Source organism: Callithrix jacchus, chromosome 7 (assembly GCF_049354715.1).
Source record: "Callithrix jacchus isolate 240 chromosome 7, calJac240_pri, whole genome shotgun sequence".
Lineage (NCBI taxonomy): Eukaryota > Metazoa > Chordata > Mammalia > Primates > Cebidae > Callithrix > Callithrix jacchus.
This window is the reverse complement of record NC_133508.1, coordinates 31525883-31550942: the sequence shown is the minus strand read 5'-3', so window position 1 is coordinate 31550942 and position 25060 is coordinate 31525883. Positions and strand designations below refer to the sequence as shown.

General features: G+C 47.7%; 1 long non-coding RNA gene across 1 annotated transcript in view; it reads right to left on the bottom strand.

Moving 5' to 3' along the window:
* The window catches only part of LOC128932562 (uncharacterized), a 33094-nt gene extending 14207 nt beyond the window's left edge, over positions 1-18887 (bottom strand). The window contains exon 1 of the long non-coding RNA XR_008482526.2: positions 18730-18887. This is a non-coding gene — a long non-coding RNA (uncharacterized LOC128932562). The remainder of the gene's footprint in view (positions 1-18729) is intronic.
* Positions 18888-25060: the final 6173 nt, after the last annotated feature.

Genomic DNA, 25060 nt, shown 5'->3' with positions numbered 1-25060 from the left:
CTTTACAGTTTTGTTTTTGTTTGTTTGTTTTTGAGATGGAGTCTCATGCTGTTGCCCTGGCTGGAGTTCAGTAGTGCTATCTCAGCTCACTGTAACCTCTGCCTCCCACGTTCAAGTGATTCTCCTGCCTCAGCCTCCCAAGTAGCTGGGATTATAGGTGCCCGCCACCATGCCCAGCTAATTTGTTGTATTTGTAGTAGAGATGGGGTTTCCCTATGTTGGCCAAGCTGGTCTCAAACTCCTGACCCCGTGATCCGCCCACCTCAACCTCCCAAAGTGCTGGAATTACAGCCCTGAGCCACCACACCCGGCCCACAGTTTTTAAAATAAGGATTAAATGAGGTAACGCATTTGAAGCACTTTGCATAGGCCTGGTTTATAGTAATTATCTGATAAGGATTTGCTGTATGGCACAATTTGATATCAATTCAGCCACCAACCTATCATAAAATTCCTTACATTTTTAATATATTGGGTTTCAGTTGGTTTTTTCTTTTTTTTTTAGACAGTCTTGCTCTGTTGCCTAGGCTGGAGTGCAGCAGCATGATTTCAGCTCACTACAACCTTCATCTCCTGGGTTCAAGTGATTCCTGTGCCTCAGCCTCCCAAGTAGTAGCTGGAGGTACAGGCAGGAACTACCATACCTGGCTAATTTTTGTATTTTTAGTAGAGAGGGGGTTTGGCTCTGTTGGCCAGGCTAGTCTCAAACTCATGGCCTCGACCTCCCAAAGTGCTCAGATTATGAGCCACCATGCCCAGCCAGTCCACCAGACTGCACTGCTTGCTTTTCTCTCAGCCTGTGGAATCCTTAGTAATTCTAGTGTTGAGGAAATAAACACAAATATGTGTATTTTCTCCCCTGAGGAGTTAAGTAACTGAAGAATTGTTTTATTGTGATAAAAATATACATAATGTAGAATTTACTATTTTAGCCTTTTTTTTTTTTTTTATTTTATTTTTTTTTGAGACGGAGTTTCTCTCTTGCTACCCAGGCTGGAGTGCAATGGCGCGATCTCAGCTCACCGCAACCTCCACCTCCTGGGTTCAGGCAATTCTCCTGCCTCAGCCGCCTGAATAGCTGGGATTATAGGCACGCGCCACCATGTCCAGCTAATTTTTTTGTATTTTTAGTAGAGACAGGGTTTCACTATGTTGACCAGGGTGGTCTCGATCTCTTGACCTCATGATCCACCTGCCTCGGCCTCCCAAAGTGCTGGGATTACAGGCGTGAGCCGCTGTGCCCGGCCCTATTTTAGCCATTTTTAAGTGTATGTTAAGTGTACAGTGGCATTAAGCGCATTCGCAATGCTGTGCAGCCATCAGAACATCTAAAGAACCTTTTCCATCACCTAAACAGAAACTCTACCTAGTCCTGGCCTGGTGGTTAGACCTGTAATTCCAGAACTTTGGGAGGCTAAGACAGATCGCTTAAGCCCAGAAGTTCAAGACCAGCCTGGGAAACATAACAAGATCCCTACTCTACAAAAAATGCAAGATTAGCCGGGTGTGGTGGCTCATGTCTGTAGTCCCAGCTACTTGGGAGGCTAAGATGGGAGGATTGCTTGAGCTGGGGAGGCTGAGGTTGCAGTGAGCAGAGATTGTACCACTGCATTCCAGCCTGGGCAACAGAGTGAGACTCTGTCTCAAAAAAGAAGGGAAAAAAATTAAAAAAAAAACCCCTCTGTTCCCATTAAACAGTAACATGCCATTTTCCTCTTCCCTAACCTTTAGTAACCTCGAATCTACTTTCTGTCTCAATGAATTTGACTACTGTAGTCAACTTGTATAACTGGAATCTGTCCTTTGAACCTGGAATTTGTCCTTTGAGTCTGTCTTATTTTATTTGGCATAATGTTTTCAAGGTCTGTCCATGATGCAGCATGTAATGAAGTTTCACATCATTTGATGGCTACATAATATGTGTAGACCCCATGTGATTTATCTGTTAGTCTGCCGATGGGCACTTGGGTTGATTTCACATTTGGGCTATTGTGAGGGATGCTGCTGTGACCACTGATATGTACATATCTGTTTGAATCCCTGCTTTCTGTGCTTTGGGGCTAAGCCTAGAAGTGGATTTGCTGGTCATACAGTTGTTCTGTGATTCACTTTTTGAGGATCTGATCATGTTTTCCAAATCACATTTTTTGACATATGCTTTATGAACGTTTGTCCCTTTCAAATCTCATGTTGAAATTTGATCCACAATGTTGAAGGTGGGGCCTTAGTGGGAGGTGTTTGGGTCATGGGGGCAGATCCCTCATGAATAGCTTGGTGCTTCCATTGCAGTAATGAGTGAGTTCTCATTCTATCAGTTCACGCCAGAGCTGGTCGTTAAAGAGTGTGGCACACTTCGCATTGCCTTCTGGTCCCTCTCTCTCCTGCTCCCTCTCTCTCACCATGTGACACACTGGCTCCCTCACCTTCTACCATGAGTGGAAGCTTCCTGGCCTCACCAGAAGCAGATGCGGGCACCATGCTTCTTGTATAGCCTGCAGAACCATGAGCCAAATAAGCCTCTCTTCTTCATAAATTATCCAGCCTCAGGTATTCTTTTATAGCATACTAAGACAGTTCTCATTCCGAACCCCTCCGAGATAGTTCCCTCCTGCATGCTCCTGTAACACCTGGGACCACACAGTCAGTGCTTACATGCAGCTTCCTTCCAGCAGGACAGGGCCTGCACCTCCATCTAGCACAGTGCCTGACCTGCAGGCACTCCTGTAAAATCTGCTGAATACATTCCCTTTGATGGCTGGTTTTTTTTTTTTTTGAGATGGAGTCTCAAATGGAAATTTGGCAGCCACCAAGCAGACACCTTGGTGTCCTCCGTTGCCCAGGACATATGTTCGGTGGCATAATCTTGGCTCACTGCAACCTCTGCCTCCCGTGTTCAACTGATTCTCCTGCCTCAGCCTCCTGAACAGCTGGGATTACAGGTGTCCGCCACCATCACAGGCTAATTTTTGTATTTTTTTAGTAGAGATGGATTTCACCATGTTGGCCAGACTGGTCTTGAACTCCTGACCTCAGGCGATCCGTCCACCTTGGCCTCTCAAAGTGTTAGGATTACAGGCATGAGCCACCATGCCTGGCCTGATGGCTGATTTATACTCTGCTGTTATTTGAGTTGGGGCCATGAAACGTGGCTTCTGAGTGTAACTGCCTCCTTCAATCCAACTTGGTACAGAACAGTGTGGACTGAATGTTTGGAGCTCAGCTAAGTTCTGATTCTGGCCCCATGGAGACCTTTGCTGAGGAGTTGCCCTGGGGTCTAAAGGTGAGGGCAGAGGATGGAGCACAGCACCCAGGACCAAGGTGAGCCCATGGGTAGGCTCTAATCGCTGGCAGGGCTGGACTCTCTGGGCTGAGTGCTTTCCCACACTCCCATGGGCTTCAGAAGCTTGTGCAGCCTTTCCAGAGGCCACCTTTGGAAACAACCAAACACTTTCCTCTTTATTCCCTTTAGGTTTTTTTTTTTCTTAAACAAAATTGTGGCCAGATGTATTAGTCCATTTTTACACTGCTGATAATTCAAGATGACATTTGGGTGGGGACACAACCAAACCATATCACCAGGCATGGTATGTCATGCCTGTAATCACAGCATTTTGAGAGGCTGAGGTGGGAGGATCACTTGAGGCTAGGGTTTAAGAGCAGCCTGGGCAATATAGTGAGACCCCATCTCTACAAAAAAATATTAAAGAAATTATCTGGGTGTGGTGGCACATGCCTCTAGCACCAGCTACTCTGGAGGCTGAGGTGAGCATACTGCTTTAGCCCAGGAGCTTGAGGCTACAATGAGCTATATAGTTGCACCATTGCACTCCAGACTGGGAAACAGAGTGAGACCCCATCTCAAAAAAATAATAAATAAATAAATAAATAAATATACATTATCTCAAACCTTTTTTTTTTTTCTTTTTTTTTTTTTTTTTTTGAGACAGAGCCTTGCTCTGTTGCCCAGGCTGGAGTGCAGTGGCCCAATCTCAGCTCACTGCAACTGCTGCCTCCCAGGTTCAGGCAATTCTCCTGCCTCAGCCTCCCGAATATCTGGGATTACAGCTGTGTGCCACCATGCCCGGCTGATTTTTGTATTTTTAGTAGAGATGGGGTTTCACCATGTTGGCCAGGCTGGTCTCAAACACCTGACTTCGTAATTTGCTCTCCTCAGCCTCCCAAAGTGCTGGGATTACAGACGTGAACCATCGTGCCTGGGCAAACTGACCATTTTTAAAGTGTGCAGTTCACTGGCATTAGAACATTCACATTGCTGTGCAACTTTTCCAGGAGTTTTGAGATCTTTATGGCCTGAAGAGAAATTGCCTTTCTAAACACTAAAACGATATTAACTACTGAAGGAAGCAGAGTTGCTCTGCTTGCATGATTTTCATGAGTTTGCAACTCAATACAAATACAGCAGGTAAACAGGGCGAGGCGTTCTCTGTGCTGTTGAAGAGTGGGTATGAGCCACAAATTCAGTTAGGTGCTCCTTCCTCTTCCCTGTTATCCTCCCCTTGTTTCCATAGTGTTGGAAGTCAGTGCTACAGGAGGCTGCTCCCCTCCTCGCTGGGGCCTCTCTGTGAATAATAGTGATTAATTTCTGCTTTTCTGCACCAGGTGATGGGGGTGGCAGCAGGGAGGCCAAAGAAAAAAAGAAGAGCTGCAGCTGAAGCCTTAATTTTTTTTCACCCATCCCTGTTTTAAGCTACAAACCTGTTAGGTTCTATTTTTGTGTTGTCGTTTCAGAGAGCAACATCTCGGAAATTTGGCAGACACCTGACCTGGTCACATTGTGGCACTGGTCACTGGGCTGGCCACCAAGGGACTTGGGTTCTGATTTCAGCTTCATCATGAGGCATGACACGCCGGTGGCTTCTCTGATACTCGATCTACTCATTGGCGATGTGAAGGTATATTCAATGCCTGCAGAGCTCTCTCCTTGCTCCAGAGTTGGGGGGCTGTCTTCCTTCTACCATTCAGGGAGGGATTCATGGAGGAATCTCGCCTTGACACTGAGCAGTTGTAGAATCAGAGCTGGAAGGACTGGAGGGAGCTTGCCCTGCACCCCTATTTTACAGATGGGTCCAACTCCCTCCAGGGAACCACCACATCCATCTCCCTCCAGGCTGCAGGGACCATGGGGGCTGATCTGCCCTTTGGCTGGGGCTGCCGTCTCCAGGCTGGGCAGCGTTGGGCTCAAGTCAGGCAGCCCTAAGGGTTCAGAGCTTCTGGATTTTTCCAGGGCCTCTGGAGGAAGAGATGAGGGGTTCCTGGGATTCCTGCCCACCACCAGAGCTTAGCTCAGAGCTTAGCTGTCAGTGTTGTCTTGCAGGATAACCACGCACCCCTTTCTGCCTCCTTTTTCTTCCTTTCTACCCAGACTGTGGGCCTGTTCTGGCCCTCAGGCTTGCAGAAGCCCTCCCAAAGATGTGAGCCTGTTGTTGATTTACAGGGGACTGCCTCCTCTGTGTGCGCCTGGCTGCATAACTTAACGGGATCTGTCACCTTCAATAGGCCGCTGCGCAGCTGCGTGCGGGAGCAGCTGCCTTCGCTGCCTTTGTTGGTCTCAGTTCTCATCTTATCCAGCACAGCCAAGGGGCCCTCTCTCCTCCCGGCACCTTGATTAGTGCTGACTGTCCCCTGCCCACCAAATGCTTTGGGTGGCCCACGAATATACGGGGTCTCACACCATTTATGATAGTGATGGCGACCAAAGGCCATTCATAAACAGTGAGTCGTGGGTGGCGGCATTAGCTCTTAAAAATCATAATCAGCTCTCCAGGTGGCCTCTTAAAAGTGCTTAGGGCTTTTCTTCTCATCCATAAAAAAGGCTACTTTAGCCAGAGGCCCCAGAGCTGGCAGGAGGACAGAGCACATGTTTGGCCTTTGTGGCCTCAAATGAATGCACAATCCCCAACTCAGACTGATGAAAATCTGTGCTCCCTTAAAACATACATGCATGTGCACACACACACACACTCAATTCACACATGCATGTCATGCACACATGCATGCACGCTCACACACATGCACTCACATGAATACACACACACTCACACGTGCACACTTAAACATGCATACTCACAGGCGTCTGAGGCCCCACAACCACTGTGGGCTGAGCTCTGGGGGTGGAGGAAGCAGGTGCAGTGGGCACAACTGGGCATTCAGAAATGTTTCTCCCCAGGTCCCAGCTCCCATTTTCCGCCATCATGGCTTCCCCTCTACTTCCAAATCTCAATGCCAGCAACCTCATCTCCTACCGAATCTTGGAGAAGATCGGATCTCATTTGCCCAGACTTAGTCTGGGGACATTTGGGTTTGAGGCCCATTCCAGGCTGTGGGATGAAATACTGAGAGTAGGTGGGTGGGAGGCTCCGGAGTCTGCTTCCCTGCACCCCTGCTGTCACCAGCTCTAGGTCAACACGAACTGCGATTGCTGCCAGATCTGTCTTGGCGAGGGCAAAAGGTGGAGCTGGGGACAAGTGTCCACAACATGGCCCTGAAATGGCCTGCTGACCGGCCAGCGCTTCAGCAGTGCAGCCTAGGGAGGTGCTCAGGATTGGCAGTCAGACACCCACGTTCACTGGGCCTCCGTTTTTCCACATCCTGGCTGTGAGACCTCGGGCAAATTGCTTATTTACCCTCACTGAGCCTGTTTCCTCATCTATTAAAATGAAGATGAAAGAACGTACCCCAGAGGGGCTGTTGAGAGGATTAAAAAAGAGAATGTGTGCAGTTGTCTTATTTGAGAATCATGACATGGCAGCTGAAATAAAGAATGTTATAAGTTTCTTATCTCCTTGGCTCAATAATTTTTTTGTTGTTGTTGTTTAAAATTAGAGAAAGGGTCTCTTTCACCAAGGCTGGAGTGCAGTGGTGCAATCATAGCTCACTGATGCCTCAAACTCCTGGGCTCAAGTGATCCTCCCACCTCAGCCTCTTGAGTATCTGGGACTATGGGTGTGTGCTGCTATGCCTGGCTCACTTTTTAAAAAATTACTTTTTGTAGAGTTGGGGCCTATGTTTCCTAGACTGGTCTTGAACTCCTGGCCTCAAGTGATCCTCCTGCAGTGGCCTCCCAAAGTGTTGGGATTACAGGTGGGGGCCAACATACCTGGCCTGGCCCAAGACTTTGATCTAAGGAAGAGAAGACACTCAGGGGCCACATATGCTGAAAGAATCCATGGCTGGGTGCAGTGGCTCATGCCTGTAATCCCAGCACATGGGAGACTGAGGCAGGTGGATCACCCGAGATTAGGAGTTTGAGACCAGCTTGGCCAACATGGTGAAACCCTGTCTCTACTAAAAATACAAAAATTAGCCGGGTGTGGTAGTGCACACCTGTGATCCCAGCTACTCAGGAGGCTGAGGCAGGAGAATCAGTTGAACCCGGGAGGTGGAGGTTGCAGTGAGCTGAGATTGTGCTACTGCACTCCAGCCTGGGCAACAGAGTGAGACTCTGTCTCAAACAGAAACAAAAAACAAAAACGAACACAGTGCTGGTCTTAGCAGTAGGGCAGTAAAAGCCTCACCTATGAGATGTGTGTCTAATGGGAAGGGAACCCCAGGGTGTGGCAGGTGATGGACAGCTCAGGGGTCCTGGTTGATTTCCTAACTCTGCTAGTCTCCTTGTGCCCTCCCTTGGCACTGGTGTGTCTCAATCTGGAAGGCAGGAGGAGGAGAGGAAGATGGGGCTCTGAAGGCCATAGTCAAGGTCAGGTGGCCAGGGGTAGGTGGCCCTAGGCTCCTGTCAGGCCTTGCAAGACTTGCTGACATAGAAGTTAAGAGAGAGGCCATGTGCACTAAACAGCATTGACAAGAAACCAAAGAAAGCCCTGCATTCAATGGAAGTGTGGAGCGGAGGGGCTCAGGACAGCACCAGAGAGACCATGAAGTCTGGGGTCTTGCTCTGTTGTCCAGGCTGGAGTGCAGTGGTACAATCCTAGCTCACCGCAGCCTTGAACTGCTGGTCTCAAGCAATCCTCTTGCCTCAGCCTCCCGAGTAGCTGGGACTACAGGTACATGCCACCATGCCTGGCTAATGGCCTCAGGCCAATGGCTTCACGTTGCCCAGATACTAGATGAGTCTATTTCTATTTGTGACTCTCCCCTCCTGACATGAAAACCCAAACTCTGCCCTCTGGCACGTGAGGAGGACAGGACATGAAGTCTTGTGAGGTTCTTTTAGAGATCGTTGCTTAAGTTGACTTAGGCTATCAGAATGCCTGCCCTGGGACAAAGCTGGAGGTTGGGAAATGTGCCTGGACTTTCTTTTCCCCTCTCTGGCAGCTGGTGCCCATCCAGTGTCCAGACAGCCTACATCCCACCTGGGCTGCTCTCAGGGAGCTGAGGCCTGACTCAGCCTCTCCCTCATTGCTCCCCTAGCTGAACACACTCATCTCTGTTGGCGCATTCACGCCGAGGGCCAGATGTGTTCTCTCGCCCTTCTGGGATGATGTGTGTACCCTGACTTTGTCCATTTTTGTGTGTTGCTTATAGCAACACAATGCCTGAGACTGGCAAGTTATGAAGAAAAAAGGCATATTTGGTCCACAGTGTAGATATGTGGAAAAGTTCAAGATTGGGTGAGGGCCTTGGGCTGCTCTGCTATCTCGGAAAGTGAAGGGGAGCTGTGCGTGCAGAGATTGCATAGTGGGAGAAACCAAGGAAGCCAGGCTCTTTTAAAAATCCACTCCCTAGGAACGTGGGTGAGAACTCACTCATCCCCAAGGGTGTGCGTTCATCTATTTGGGGATCCACGCCCATGACCCCAACACCTTCCACCAGTCCCCACCTCCAACACTGGGGATTTCATTTCAACCTGAGGTTTGGAGGGGACAAACATTAAAATCTTAGCAACCCCACATGCACTTACCTCAAAGGGGTGCTAGGTTAAGCACAGGTGATGGTGGGTATGAAGTATTGTTAGACAAACATTTTGATTTGCCTCCTGTCGTTTATATGAATAAATGTCGTGTGCGTGTGCATGTGTATGCACCCTACACTTTTTAGATAAAATAGTGTCTCCTACATATCCTGGTTTTGAACTTGACTTTTTCCATTTAATATATTGTAAATGTTTTCCCATGTATTTATAAATAGTCTTCTATAATGTAATTTTAAATGACTCTAAAGTATTCCCCTGTGATCCTCAAAGTGAGGCACATGCCAGACAATCCATTGGGTGACAGAAGAAAATATTACAACTTCCCTTCATCTTTATTTTTATCTAAAAACAAGACAGGACGACCCGGCCCGTCCTGGTCAGCCTGCACATGTGGTGCCTGTGGGGTCCGGCAGGGGGCAGAGGGTTGACAATGGCACCTGCACATTTTCGTTTGCTTTCTGCAGATTGCAATTTGCTGCAGCTTCTAAGTGTTTGGTTAAAGAGATATCCAGACTATAAAAACCTTCACAAAATTCACAGGTGGCTTAAAAGTTTCCAGCTAAGAAAATGCAGATTGTAGACTGCAAAAGGTGGGAGGTTGGGAGTGGGGTGAGGGTAAAATGTTCGCTATTCAAGTGATGGGTTCACTAAAAGCTGACCCTACCCCTACATAATATATGCATGTAAGAAATCTATACTTTCATTTTGGGGGCCTAGGCGGGTGGATCACTTGAGGTCAGGAGTTCCAGACCAGCCTGGCCATCATAGTGAAACCTTGTCTATACTAAAAATACAAAAATTAGCCAGGTGTGGTGGTGCATGCCTGTAATCCCAGCTACTCAGGAGGCTGAGGCAGAAGAATCACTTTAACCTGGGAGGCGGAGGTTGCAGTGAGTTCCGATCACACCACTGCACTCCAGCCTGGGAGACAAAGTGAGACCCCATCTCAAATAACAAGAAAAAGAAATCTGCACTTGCATTGCCTAAATATATAAAAATAAAAAACTGCAGAGCACAAAAAGAGAATAAGAAAATGGTTGAGTGGATTCTTTTTCAGCCTCCATTGTGAGCTCATCATCATTCTTGTTAGATGGAAAAACAACAACACTATAATCAGATTTGAACAAAAATCAGCCAGAAATATATTAACACTTGAGAAGATTATGACTCATAGATATATAGTCATTTCATTCATGATGGCCTTACCTTAAGTGTATATTGTATCTTGAGGTATAAAGATAGTTAAACAATTAACATTGAAAATATATAGACAAATCTCAACATTCTTTCACTGATATTGAAAGCCATCGAATCTTTCAGCCCTTAAATGTTTTTACTAAACTACTGATAACAAATATTTAGAAGCTTAAAGGTCACATAACGTGGTAAAACTGGCCAAAATAACACATGAAACAAACATGGAGAAGAATTTAAATATAGTATTTCATTGGAAAATACTATTGAAAACCAAGCAAAGTGGCTTACACCTATAATCCCAGCACTTTAGAAGGCTGACGCAGGAGGATCGCTTAACCCCAGGAGTTTGAGACCAGCCTGGGCAACATAGTGAGACACTGTCCCTACAAAAAATAAAAAAAAAATAGCTTTGTGTGGGGACACATACCTGTAGTCCTAGGTACTTGGAAGGCTGAAATGGGAGGATCCTTTGAGCCTGGGAGGCCAAGGCTGCAGTGAACAATACTGTACCCCTACACTCCAGCCTGGTCAACAGAATGAAACCCTGTCTCAAAAAGGAAATGAGGCTGGGCATGATGGCTCATGCCTGTAATCCCAGTGCTTTGGGAGGCTGAGGTGGGTGGATCACCTGAGGTCAAGAGCTCAAGACCAGCCTGGCCAACATGGTGAAACCCTGTCTCTACTAAAAATATAAAAAATTAGTCGGGCCTGGTGGCAGATGCCTGAAATAGCAGCTACTCAGAAGGCTATGGCAGAAGAATCGCTTCAACTTAGGAGGCAGAGATTGCAGTGAGCTGAGATTGCACCATTGCACTCCAGCCTGGGCGACAAGAGTGAACTCCATCTCAAAAAAAAAAAAAAAAAAAGAGAAATGAAATGAAATAAAATACTATTTCATTTTGAAGTCTATTTCATAATGTAGTCTGGGAGTTTCATGATGTAATTGGATGGAAGTACATACATTTCCCACATGAGTCAGTTATGACATTTTCTGAAATCTGTTTCAAAAACAAAATATGAATTATGTTTTTGTAAGTCACTACAGGAAGGATAGCTGAAGGACATATATTCTCAATAGTGAATGATGTCTTCACTAATTATTATTTTTTAAAAGATGTAGGTCTAAGTGCAGCTAACAGCCACCTTTGACTGCATTGAGGAGGTTCTTGAACACTGTGGTGGAGCTGACTATGTAGCACCGTGGATAACGTCACTGTCTCAGACCCTGGCTGTCATGGCTCAAGCTCCAGTGCTGCTGCTTGCTAGCTATGTGACCTTGGGCAATTCACCACCTTCCCTGTGCCTCAGTTTCCTCATCTGTGAAATGGGATAATAATTTTACCCATATGAGGGGTAGTTGTGAAATTTAAATGAATCAATATATGTAAAGCACTTAAACTCTGCCTGGAACATAGTAAGTGCTCAACAGATGTTAGCTAGTAACATAAACCACACTTGAAATTTGTTCACAGGCAAACTACCATAGCTGATTTTTTTTTTTTTGAGATCAAGTTTTGTATTTGATGCCCAGGCTGGAGTGCAATGGCACAATTCCTGCTCACTACAACCTCTGCCTCCTGAGTTCAAGCGATTCTCTAGCCTCAGTCTCCTGAGAAGCTGGCATTACAGGCTTGTGCCATTATGCTCGGCTAATTTTTGTACTTTTAGTAGAGATGGGGTTTCACTATTTTGGCCAGGCTGTACTTGAACTCCTGACCTCAGCTGATCTGCCCACCTCGGTCTCCAAAGTGCCGGGATTACAGGTGTGAGCCATTATGCCTGGCCCGTAACAGAAAATTTGAAGTTGGAAGTATATAGTTCTACACTGTCGGTGATGTGGTTCAGTTTAGGAAACAAAACTTTTAATATTTGACAGAATATTTATAATATTTTTAAGGACATAAGGAATGAGTAAAAAAAATTTTATCTACACAAAGGTTGGATGTGTAATTTATAGCAAGTTATGTGAGTTCATAAAGTTCAGAATTTGTATAACTTTCCATATTATGTTCAAAATATAAAAACAAATACATGGAATCTGTTCTTTCAGGTATAGTGCTATTTAACGGTAAATGGTAAAATAATACCTTTTGAAAGAAATAGCTAAAGCATCTTGATTTCCAGTATTATGTGATTTTATTGCTGGAAAAAGTGCAGTTATATGTAAAAACTCTCATATTTGCCCACTTTAAAGTGTGGAAATACTTCAAAGACCTAAAAGCAGAAATACCATTAGACCCAGCAGGACCATTACTGGGTATGTACCCAAAGGAATATAAATTCCTTCTATTATACAGTCACATGCACACGTATGTTCATTGCAGCACTATTCACAATAGCAAAGACATGGAATCAACCTAAATGCTCATCAATAATAGACTGGATAAAGAAAATGTGGTAGATATACACCATGGAATACTATGCAGCTATAAAGAAGAAGGAGATAGGCTGGGCACAGTGGCTCACACCTGTAATCTCAGCACTTTGGGAGGCCAAGGCGGGAGGATCACTTGAGGTTGGAAGTTTGAGAACAGCCTGGTCAACATGGCAAAGCCCCACCTCTACTAAAAATACAAAATATTAGCCAGGTGTGGTGGCAGGCGCCTATAATCCCAGCTACTCAGGAGGTTGAGGCAGGAGAATTGCTTGAACTAGGGAGGCAAATGTTGCAGTGAGCCGAGATCCACCCTGGGCAACAGAGTGACACTCCATCTCAAAAAAAAGATCATGTTCTTTGCAGGGACATAGATGGAGCTGAAGGGTATTATCTTTAGTAAACTCTCAGGAACAGAAAACCAAATACCGCATGTTCGCACTTATAAGTGGGAGCTAAATAATGAGACCACATGACACATAGAGGGAACAACACACACTGAGGGACACATAGAGGGAACAACACACACGTGACACATGGAACAATACACACTATCAGAGGGTGGGAGGAGGGAGAGGAACAGGAAAAATAACTAATGGGTACTGAGTTTAATACCTGGGTGATGAAAGAATCCATACAACAAACCCGCATGACACAAGTTTGCCTAACAAACCTGCAGCTATGCCCCTGAACTTAAAATAAAAGTTAAATTTTAAAAAGAAAGAAAAATATAGAAACAGAATTTTCTGACTAAAGATCTTCCAATGAAAACTTTAGTGTTTTGTATGCATTAAATATAAAAAATGTAAGAGCTCTTGGTTGACATCCTAGAAGCAGAAAATTTACTTAGCTTAATGTCAATAAAAATCTCTGTATACTTAGTATATGAGAATGAAAAATTAATTTCTTGATTAAGTGTGTGTCCAATTATATCTTTTCTCTATTTATATCTGTGTCTTTATAAAAGATTGTTTTGAGGCCGGGCGCGGTGGCTCAAGCCTGTAATCCCAGCACTTTGGGAGGCCGAGGTGGGTGGATCACGAGGTCAAGAGATCTAGACCATCCTGGTCAACATGGTGAAACCCCGTCTCTACTAAAAATACAAAAAATTAGCTGGGCATGGTGGTGCGTGCCTGTAATCCCAGCTACTCAGGAGGCTGAGGCAGGAGAATTGCCTGAACCCAGGAGGCGGAGGTTAAGGTGAGCCGAGATCGCGCCATTGCACTCCAGCCTGGGTAACAAGAGCGAAACCCCATCTCAAAAAAAAAAAAAAAAAAAAGATTGTTTTGAATGATAACTATTATAACCAAGAACAGAAATATATTGAACTTTCAGTTGTATCAGTGTTAAACTCAGACTTCTATGATTGGTCAGATCCAAAATCAAATGGCTCTTTTTAAACCAAAATATTTCTGAAGTGTTAATGAATAAAAAGAACAAATTTAAAATATTGCTTAAAATTTCTATATCATGTGTTTTGTAATGCATATAACACTTTTAGTTTGATAGTACCTATATATATAATTTATTAAAAGTAAATGAATATTTATTTATTAGGGTATATGCAAATATTATTATTATTATTATCATCTTGAGACAGAGTCTCACTCTATTGCCCAGGCTGGAGTGCAGTGGACAACCTCAGCTCACAGCAACCTCCACCCCCAGGTTCAAGCGATTCTCCTGCCTCAGCCCTCCTAGTAGCCGAGACTATAGGCGTGTGCTACTATGCCTGGCTTTTTGTATTTTTAGTAGAGATGGTGTTTCACTGTGTTAGCCAGGATGGTCTCAATCTCCTGACCAAGTGATCCAGCCACCTTGGCCTCCCAAAGTGCTGGGATTACAGGCATGAGCCACTGGGCCTCGTCCAATTTTTTGACTTTTTCAAATGATGTAGAAGAAGTCATTTGCTACATTCCTGCTGATTTTCTTGGAATAGCTTTTTAGAAGTGGGAATATTTAATCCGAGAGTATGCTCATTGTAAGGGAATATTTTATTATTATTTAGTTAGTTTACAAATTTCCTACAGAGGGACTATAATAATGGACATGCCCATCAGCAGGGAGGACAGTGTTTTCCCCCAGCCCTTGGGTTTCTTTTCATCTAATTTCAGCTAGTTACAGGGGAGGAGTGTGGTCTATCTGGGAGCCCAGGGCTCTGGGGAAGGTAGTTTTGTGCAGGGATCTGGGATGACCACAGACTATGGATGTCCACCAACGGCCGTCCATGCGTCAGGCCCTTCCTGGTGGTAAGGATGAGCTCCCTGGGGACTCAGGGCAAGACCCTCGGGTTGTTGAGGGGTCAGGTGCAGCACGGTGTGGAACGGTGTTCATCGTGCTCTGAGGTGGGGGTGGGCAGGTCCCTGAGGGGCCTCTGTTTGGGGAAGGCTGTCTGTGAGATGCTGCCTGTTGCCACGCAGCAGTGTCTGAGGATCAAAAGCGAGTGGAAGGAGGTCTCCTTCTCTCAGCCCATGTGGAAAGCATTTGTCTCCGGCTGGAAATCTTGCGTGAGAACAAAAGCCAGCCCTTGCAGAATGCTTGCAGGCCCTGAGGCCAGCTCTGTTCCTGGATCTCCCGGCCTTTTGCTAAGATAGCAGAGTGGGGCTTCCCACCAGAATCAGCAGAAAAGCCAAAGTTTCCAAGCAGCAGGGACTCGCAGCAAAACGGTGGCACTTTATTCTCGTTTTCTCAGTCCCTGTGAGCAGGAGGTTGCTGCCGACCCTGGCCTTTTCTCTGTGTGGAGGCCCAGTCCCTCAGAGCCCTGCCAGGCATCGGCTGATCTGACCCAGGGGTTCAGGCGGAGACACCGAGAGGGGCTCGTGGTTGAAGATGCCAACCTCGCAGATGGCATTCGCAGGCTGTCCTCTCTCCAGGAGCAGATGGGAGGGGACAATGACTTGGTCACACAGGCCTTCTGGGGCTGCCACCCCACCACTCTGGCACCCGACAGCCCCACCTTTGTGTAGTGTGGGGTCTTGGGAGCCAGAGGTGACAGCAGCAGGCATTTCGCTTCCACCTTTGTCTCTGGCCCCACAGGGAGCCTTCACCGAGCCTCTCAGCAGCTCCACAGCCCGCTTCTTCCTGCCTGGGTCCTCCTAACCCTACCCAAGGCTGTAGGAGCACTTGGGAGTGTATAAAGCCTGCAGGCACAGAAAGGGATGAATGTGCTGTGGGGTCTAAAGACAGGGTGATTGGATCTGCCCTGCAGGAACAAAGGACTTGGGGAGACGGTGACCCTCCAGCCTCAGATCATTCATGTAGGTGTTCAGGCAGTGAAAGAGCCTGGACGGCTGATGGAGAAAGTCTCCTAGGAGATGTAGGGGAGATGAGGAAGCAAGATTAACTTCTTTACTAATGCCCTTGACCACCTTCTCCCTCTCCCTCTCCCCTGGGATATGTCTCCTCTCTCTCTCAATATATATGATGTTGTTTTAGTCTGTTTTGTGTTGCTGTAAAGGAATACCCTGAGACTGGGTGATTCATAAAGAAAAGAGGTTTATTTGGCTCATGGTTCTACAGGCTTTATAAGCACGGCTCCAGCATCGGCTCTGCCTCTGGGGAGGCCTCAGGAAGTTTTTACTCATGGTAGAAGGAGAAGGGGGGCAAGTGTGTCACATGGCGTGAGAGGGAGAAAGAGACACGGCTAGGAATGTTTTTAAACAATTTTAACTTTAAATTCTGGGATACATGTGCAGAATGTGCAGGTTTGTTACATAGATATACATGTGCCATGGTGGTTTGCTGCACCTATCAACCTATCATCTAGGTTTTAAGCCCTGAATGCATTAAGTATCTGTCCTAATGCTCTCCCTCCTCTTGCCCCACCCCCCATGACAGGCCCCAGTGTGTGATATTTCCATGTGTTCTCAGGACGTTACATGTGTTCAACTGTGTGTGATGGTCCATGTGTTCAACTCCCACTTATGAGTGAGAACATGCAGTGTTTGGTTTTCTGTTCTGTTCTTTTTCATGGCTGCATAGTATTCCACGTGAATCTGCATTTTCCTTCTTCTGCAGGGTGGGAGGCACCCAAGGTACTGCAGTTTTCTTGGTGGGGGCTCTGAGTCATCAAAACCTTGGTATTCATACTGACGTGACTTCATTTGTACTTGCAGATTAGGTGGGGTGTGGGAATCTTTCAGGTGGGCTAGTCTTGAGTTGCCCCTAAATACAGTTGCGCTGCCCCAACATCACACTGGAAGATCTTCAAGGTAGACTATTTTTGGTCAACTTGGATAATTTTTAATTTTTTTTGTAGAGATAGGGTCTCACTATGTTGCCCAGGCTGCTCTTGAACTCCTGGCCTCCAGTGATTCTCCCTCCTTGGCCTCCCAAAGTGCTGGGATTATAGGCATGAGGCACTGTGCCTGTCTGGTAAGTCTTTACAGATACCAAATCCAGCAGATTCTGTGCTGTGGAGTTAAGTCATTTGGAAAGTAAGAGAATGTAGCCTCGGTCACGAAACTGTTGATCAGTATTTCATCACTCTGCTCCTTAAGGCTTTGAAAGTTTGTGAAATCGGTTGTAAATCCTTCAGAGCCAAAGCCTGCAGGTTGCAAAATCACTGGAATCCTTCAGAACTTTAGATTGTGGCCACATTGTAACAAGAGGAGGAAGAAGAGAAAAGGAAGACAGAGCAAACTGGGATTGTGAGGCAAGCAGGTGGTGTGAGCCATTCAGACTGGTGTAGCAGAGAGGGCACTGATTTCTACCTGGGCTCTTGACAGCTGAGTGGCCTTGCTCAAGTTCCCTGGCGTCTCTGGGCCTGATTCATCTGTAAAGCCAGGGGGTTGGACTGGATTATATATGGCCTGTGCTGGCTCTGATAACTGACAGTTCTAGCAATCTACCCAGGAGCTGTCCCTCATCCCCTTGGGTTAGATGGGAAATTCATCTCCCTTGTAGATTAAACACCTATTGGTTTTTTTTTTTTCTCCAGCAAGAGGGAATGAGACAGCTATTTCGCCCTCTGCAGACAGAGGCAAAGAAAAAAGCAAAGTCAAATCAACCTCCCATTCAGTGCTTAGCGGTTCGGGCCTGAATGAACAGTGTTGGCTTGCAGGCGTTGCTCAGACCCTGTAGCTCACAGAAATCCGGAGTTGGTAGGGTCCTGACGAGGAGCCCTCTCTTTAAATTGAGAAAACAGATACCCCTGGATAGGAAGTGGCATAGAATTAGGTAATGATGGAGTCTGAATTAGAGTCTAGATAGATATCCAGGATGAAGAACCCGCCGAGGGCCTGTTATTAGAGGCTCCTCGTGCTGTCGTGGTGCTCCCTTAAGCATATAGGATTAGGTAATCCCGTCGGAGTTTTCCTTTCTGATTGGAGTTTATGTTAATCTCAATTAAGCCGTCAGCCGGGCTTCTCAGAATGAGGCGTGGCTTCTGCCAGGTGGCGCCTCCCCACCCTTTGTAAGGAGAAGCGGCCGGTGATTGGTAGGCTCGGGAAGCGCCGGCGGCCAATGGGGAGCGCGGGGGGCGGGGATACTGGGCGGGGTGGGCGGGGCCGCTCGGTCGCCGTGGTTACTGAGCCTGCCCGCCGCCAATCAGCAAACACTAATTAGACGTCCCACCCCGAAGCTCGGGCGGCGAGGCGGAGACAGGACCCTCTCAGCTCCACCCCAGAGCTTGGCATGATTTGCCATTTTACGGCTTTTCTGGAACCTGTGCTTCCTTCCGGGCGCAGGAGGTTCCCCGGCCGCGGTGTCGGCCCCAGGCCCTGGATGGAGATCGCCCGAGGAGACGCGGCACTCCCGGTCACACGGCAGAGGCCTAGCAGCACTAGCCTTGCTGGGTCTGTCCGGACCCGGGGCAGCGCTCGGGCCAGTCCCCGGTGGAGCAGAAACGCTGTCTCCTGGGTGAGGACTCTTCGTCGCCCACCTGGACGGCGGCGGAGACACCCGCGCCACCTGCTCCCCAAATCCACCCGGATGCGCATTCAGCAGGGGTGCGAGGCAGGGGCTTCCTTTTTGGGGGCCTCGCTTAGAGCCCTCGCCCCAGGATGTCCAGACCCCTTTTATCCCAGCACGCCTATCCCCCAGCATGCCCACTCCTCCAGCAGGCCCACCCCCAGTACGCCCACACCGCCGGCACACCCATGACCCCCAGCACACACCCCCTCAAGCACACCCACCCCCCCCAGCATGCCCATCCCCCAAGTACACCCCTTTCCCCCCAGCTAGCCCACCCCCCCCAGCACGCCCACCCCCGCCTCCACCTGTCCTGTCGGGGGGAGGGGGTTACTCGGGCGACGCCCACGGGACTCACGTGGGCCTCCCGTGCTCCTGTGCGCACTCCACTGGAGATTACTCTCCAGCCCATCCGGAGGACGGGATACAAGCCCGAAGCGCCCCCATCCCCTTCCCAGTGCGGCGTACTGCAGCGGCCTAGTCTGATTACCTGCCTTTCCATTTCTTCTGTATTACAACTCTCCAACCGCCAGGGAGACTCGGGCGGCTTAGGCAGCCAATCAGAATGCAGTCGTCTCTAAAGGTCAGGGTGACGCACATTTCCCAAGATCATTCACGGACTTCGCCCTTCGATGCCTTGTTCTCATGACAAAATCTGGCTGCGAGCACTTAATATGATTTACCCTCATCTCTGGCAACTTAGAGAATAAAAAGCGGAACATGAAAATTAACCCTTTTATTATAGTGTAGCGGTCAGTCTTATGTGAATAAAATTCTTCTCACCTAGGACCTCTCATCCTAAAAAGGAACACGGCATGAAGTGAGTTGGTCTGCATCCTTTGTTTTCCAACTATTTTTTCCTTCATTATTTTATTTTTTAAAATCTATTTTTATTTAGAGAGAGGGTCTCCTATGTTCACCAGGCTGGTCTCTAACTCCTGGCCTCAAGCAATCCTCCTGCCTCAGCCTCCAGAGTAGCTGGGATTATAGGTGTGAGTCACAGCACCTGGCTTTCCTCATAATTTTAAATAATTGCATTTTTCCTTTAGCTGTCATCACATAGCTGTTTGGAATTCATTGATTTTTACAATATTAAATTTCATGGAAGGTCGGAAGTGGGGCTCAGGGATAGGAAAGGGCAGGGAAGGACAGGAGTACACACCTGAGTGGTCTCTTTCAGATAAGATTTGTGAGCCTTGCCATACACTGAAACTCTTCCCATTCCCATCCTTTAAAAATTATGTCCTTTCATCAGTGTTTCTTTTTAAAAATGTATTTTAAATGTTATGGGTTCGTAGTAGGTCTATCTATTTATGGGCTACATGAGATGTGATACAGAGATGCAATGTATAATAATCACATCAGGGTAAAGAGGGTATTTATCACCTCAAGCATTTATTATTTCTTTGTGTTCTTTCATCATTATCTCTATGCTTGAAACACAAGATGATTCTCAGTTTCACACTGAAGTCCTAAACACACAAACTCCCTGCCTCTGCAGTCGGAAGCATGGAGCGCAGCTCTAGGGAAACCCATCTGTAGATGTGACATGCCGCCTTGTTCCCACATCCATGCTCAGCCTGCCCAGAATGCCTTCCTTTCATCCCTTGAACTCTTCTCTACCCTGCAAATTCCCCATTCTCCATTCACATCTGGTGGGTTCCATAGTCCTGCCCTTAACTGCTTTTGCCTCATTAAGTCCTAGAATAAAGGGCCTTTCAGATGGGAGGGTGAGTCCAGTCCTAGGGGAGAGGCCTCCAGTTCCCACAGGGCCTGACTGCCCAGCAAACCCAGCCTGGCTCTGGCCTTCATGTGGGTGCTGGTTTGTGGGGCAGCCTAGAGGGTCCAGGAAAAAGGAATTCATCTGTAACCAGCAAACCAGAATGAAGGTGAAGTTAAAGTGGAGAGGGGCTAGTTCAGGTCTGCATTTGCAGCGGCGGAGGCCAGTGTGGGATTTGTCCCAAGCTCGATAATAACCCTAGACAAGATACCAAAATCATTTGGAGAGCTGTGTTTTTCCCTGTCAATTTATGACTGGCCGCGTCTGGCCAAGAAAAAGAAGGTGGAGGAAGCTCGCCAGGAATGACTTCCAGGCGCACAAGGCTGAGTCTGAACTGAGGCCGACCAGAAATTGCAATTAGCGTAGAAATAAAGATCTTTTCAGAAAAGAAAATGGCCCCGGCACTTGTGTTTTATTGTCTCTCTCGTCCCCTGGCACCCACCCAGAGAGCCTGAGACAGCCTCTTGGCTCACAGACTTGTGAATACCCAGGCAGGCCAAGGGGGAGAGTCCCCGTTCTCACCTGCTTCTAGTAGGTGTGAGCTGCCTGTGGTGAAGGGAAAGCCAGGCCCCCCCACACCCCCAAGCCAGAGACTCTGCTCTCCTCAGAGGCTACATACATTTGCACAGTTTGTTCCAGACCCCCAGAGGCAAATCCTTAAGCCAAATTGTTGGGGGCTTACAAAATGGTGTCCCTGGGACACCCTCCTTTTCATGAGAACATATTAATTACATACAAAGTCAGCACTCTCTGCAAGAAGGCTGAGAACCCTGAGCAGTCAGAGGACACAAATATAAGCACTTTTTTTTTTTTTGGCAAAAAAGAGGATGGGGTGTTTTCCATTATCATCCTGATTTTGTTTACAGAGTAGAGGTGGAAAGGCGTGCTAACCTGCATTCTGCTCATTTTATTTTACTTTTTAGCTTTTTTCTTTTAAAAACTGTATAGCTACAATTCAAGATGAACAGTCTGCTCATTTAAAAAATACGGCGGCATTTGATAATCCAGCATCGGAGCATTACCAGGGAGTGGACTGGAGGCTAAGCGCACTGTGTGTGCGGTTTCATTTTATCTCACAGCAGCCCCACGCAGTGGGAATTAATATCACTCCAGTTCACAGAAGAGGAACTGCAGACTCAGAGAGGTTAAGTAACTTTCCCGAGGCTCATGAGTGGTAGCGTGGGGTTCGAACCAGGTGATTTTAAGCTGCAGCCCAGCAGTTCTTGGTGCAACCCCCTATGAGGCCAGAGAAGTGCAAATGCAGGCAGGACAAGACCCAAGCCCCCAAGAGGGTCAGAAGGGGTAAAATAATTCCCCCAATGTCATCTGCTGTTAAGCATCTGAGTCAGATTTGACTTCCTGGGACACTACAGGGAAGGTTAGGGAACTGGGAAGGAGTCGAAAATTTTTGGGTAATTAAGGTCTGCCAGGAGGGTGGGAAGTGTGGGCAGCTGGGGCCGATGTGTATTTATGAGTGAGTGGGAGAGGCGGGGTGGGCTGGCAGTGGAACAAACAAGTTCCATTCTTCCTGTCAGTCAACAGTTGATGTTGACACTACCCCTGAGATATGACGTCTTCAGCCACCTTTTATCACCTCCATAGCTATAGCCAGCGACCACCAAACCTGCCCAGGGTGACCGCGGTCTCCCGGTGGCTCTGCCCACTTCTACCCTTGCCCATCTTCCTTCTGGGCTGTTGGAGCTTTGCATTCCCCTGCCAAACCTCCAAGATTCCCCCCCGCCACCCCACTGCGTGGACTGCCTCCTGCTCGCTCCCACACCTGCCTGACCCAACTCCCTGACTCTGCTTCATCGGCTCTTGCCCCAGGGCCCTTGCACTTGCTGATCTCTCTGCCCACAACACTTCCCCCCAGATACCCTCACTTCTTGTCTTCACTCAGGCACAGACTGGACCATGGCAGTGGATTATCAGAACTTACTAACATTACTGTCACTAAAGTTTGTATACAACACCCCCACTGCTAATTAGACTGGCTTTAAAATTTAAAAACAAAAAATAACTTCAGTAAGGCATTCCCTGGCCTCTTTACTGGAAATTACAACCACCCTGACACCTCCTATCTCCCTTCTGTTTTCTTCACCCCCCCCCGCCACAGTGACCCCTAACTTAGACTTACTTATCTCTTTCACCTTCTATCTCCCAAGCTAGAATGCCAGCTCCATGAGGGCAAGGGTTTCTGTCTGTGTGGTTTGCTTGGTTTCTTCCATCTCCCGCTATACTCCCAGTGCCTAGGACAGTGCCTGGCACACATCATGAACTTAATAAATATTTGTTGAACAAATGAATGAATGAATGCAGGAAGCCCCACAATTCAGTTCATGTCATGGGAGGGAGCTAGAGTCTTCTGATAGGACAGGAGGTGGGGAGCGGAGGGTTGTGGAAGGTGAGATTGAGGAGGCTGCATTGGTGATGAGGACAGTGACCCTGGAGCTAAAAGTGGATGTCCTGGAAGCTGGCAGGTGTGGGAGACCGCCTCTGCATCTCTTATCTCCACTCCTCCATCACACACTGGGGATGCTCACAGGATGCCTTCCTGTAGGTCCAGGAACAAAACGAGATGGCAGAGTTGGAAATGGTTGGCTGGGATGAAATGGCCCAGTCTTAAGTAACAAGAGGCTGAGAGAAAGCTACAGCACCAAGGCAGGAGCTGTCCCCTCCTCTGCTAGGTCTGCCCGGGTCCCTGGCACCCAGCAGGAATGTCATGTGAGAGCAGCCAGGAGAGACCCAATGGGCCATTGGCAGAGACAGACCCTCTCCTGCTGGCCCAGCTCAGAGAAATGGTGAAGCCAGAAGGCTGTGGGGTGGGGCAGGAAGGACTCCTGACCAGGCCACAGAGCAAAAGGCACAAATTCCCGGGATGCCAGCCTAGCAGGAACGTCCCTGGTGCTCTTCCAGCTCTCCACAGCAGTTTGAAAAGCCCAGGCTTCTCATTTCCAGATTAGAGGCTGCTGGGACTTGGAGTGAGACAGCTGGGGGGAGTACAGACTCCACCTTTACTGCCTGTGTCATTTCGAGCAGGTCTCTCTCCTATCAAATGTGAAACATGCAGTTGCATGTGACCGGGTGACTCTGAGGAGTCAGTGAGATAATGCGCAGTTTGGCTAGGCATGCCGGTGCACAGTCAGCCCTGCCATGCTCTTATTTCCTTTGCTATCAGGGTCACATTTGGGAACGGGAATGGGATTTTTAATAGGGCTCTTGAGAAAGCAAGAATGAAGCAGGAAATTTGGAAACCCAGGCCCCGGCTCCAGCGCTGGCTGAGTAAGGGTCTGGGCAAGGTTATCCCATGTCTCACCACTGTGGTCTCTGTACAGAGGGGCTTGAATTCCCTGACCCCTAAAGTGCCTTCCGGCTCCAATATTCTCTGATTCGTGAGTCTGAACAAACATCATTTTTTTTATTGGGCTCTGTTAAATGGAGGAAGCAGGGTCAGGCACAGTGGGTCAAGTCTGTAATTCCAGCACTTTGGGAGGCCAAGGCAGGCGGCTCACTTAAGGTCAGGAGTTCGAGACTAGCCTGGTCAACATGGTGAAACCCCATCTCTACTAAAAATACAAAAATTAGCTGGGTGTGGTGATGGGCATCCATAATCCCAGCTATTTGGGAGGTAAAGCAGGAGAATCTGAGAGGCAGAGTTTGCAGAGAGCCAAGATGGCACGACTGCACTCCAGCCTGGGCAACAGAGCAAGGCTCTGTCTCAAAAAAGAAAAAGAGGAACCAGGAGGCCAGGGCCTATCAGACTTCACAAAGGAGATTCTCAGAGGTTTTCTGCATAGACTAGATGGGCATTTACGATGTAACAGACTGTGCCCTCTGAGGAACGATGCTAATATCCTGATTATCGTCATGATTCACACATAAGACCTGACCTGCCTATGAAAGAACAACGTCCTCACACAGTGACTAGCTGGTTAGTGATTCTGAAACCCAGCTGTGCCACAAGTCCTCAGGGGCTCCAAGAACAGATTCTCAGACCACCTCATGCCTACTGGTTCAGAATCTCTAAGGGTATGCTCAGGAGTCAGCACTTCTGTTGTTTCAGAGACAGTGCCTTTCTCTGTCACTCACACTGGAGTGCGGTGGCATGATCATGGCTCACTGCAGCCTTAAACTTCTGGGATGAAGTGATCTTCCCACCTCTGCCTTCCAAGCAGCTAGGACTACAGACACTCACTACCTTGCTCAGCTGATGCTTTTTTTTTTTTTTTTTTTTTTTTTTTAGGTTTTGTACAGATAAAATCTCACTATGTTTCCCAGGCTGGTCTGAAACTGGCCTCAAGTGATGCTGTTGCCTGGGCCTCCCAAAGCACTGGGACTGTAGGTGTGATCCTCTGTGCCTGGCCAGGAGTCAGGATTTTTATCAGTTTCCCCAGGTGATACTGTCAACTGTAAGGACGCACTTTGGGGACGCTCCAATAGCACCTGTTCCACGTGGACAAGGGAGCATGCTCTGCTCTCCCAAGTGTCTTAGCAGTGTGGTAGAAATCACCCCTTGAAGAAGACATCTTTGAGTGAAAGCATTTCCAGCTGCCACGCTCTGGAAGGTTGAGACCAGCCTGGCCAACGTGGTGAAACCTCGTCTCCACTAAAAATACAAAAATTAGCTGGGTGTGGTGGTGGGCATCTGCATTCCCAGCTGTTTGGGAGGCTAAAGCAGGAGAGTAATGGTCACACCTAATAGGTCACACCTGTCAGGATAGAGAGCGCCGTGATCAGGCATTGGGAATTTGCTTCTCAGGGTTTAGGGAAGAGGTACCTTGAAGGCCTGTAACACCTGGTTGGGTCAAAGGAGGAGCAGAAAGAATGGGAGGCCCGTGTTCACCTGCTAGGGCTGCAGAGCAAAGTCCCACAAACAGAAATGTGTGTCCTCACAGCTCTAGAGGCTGGA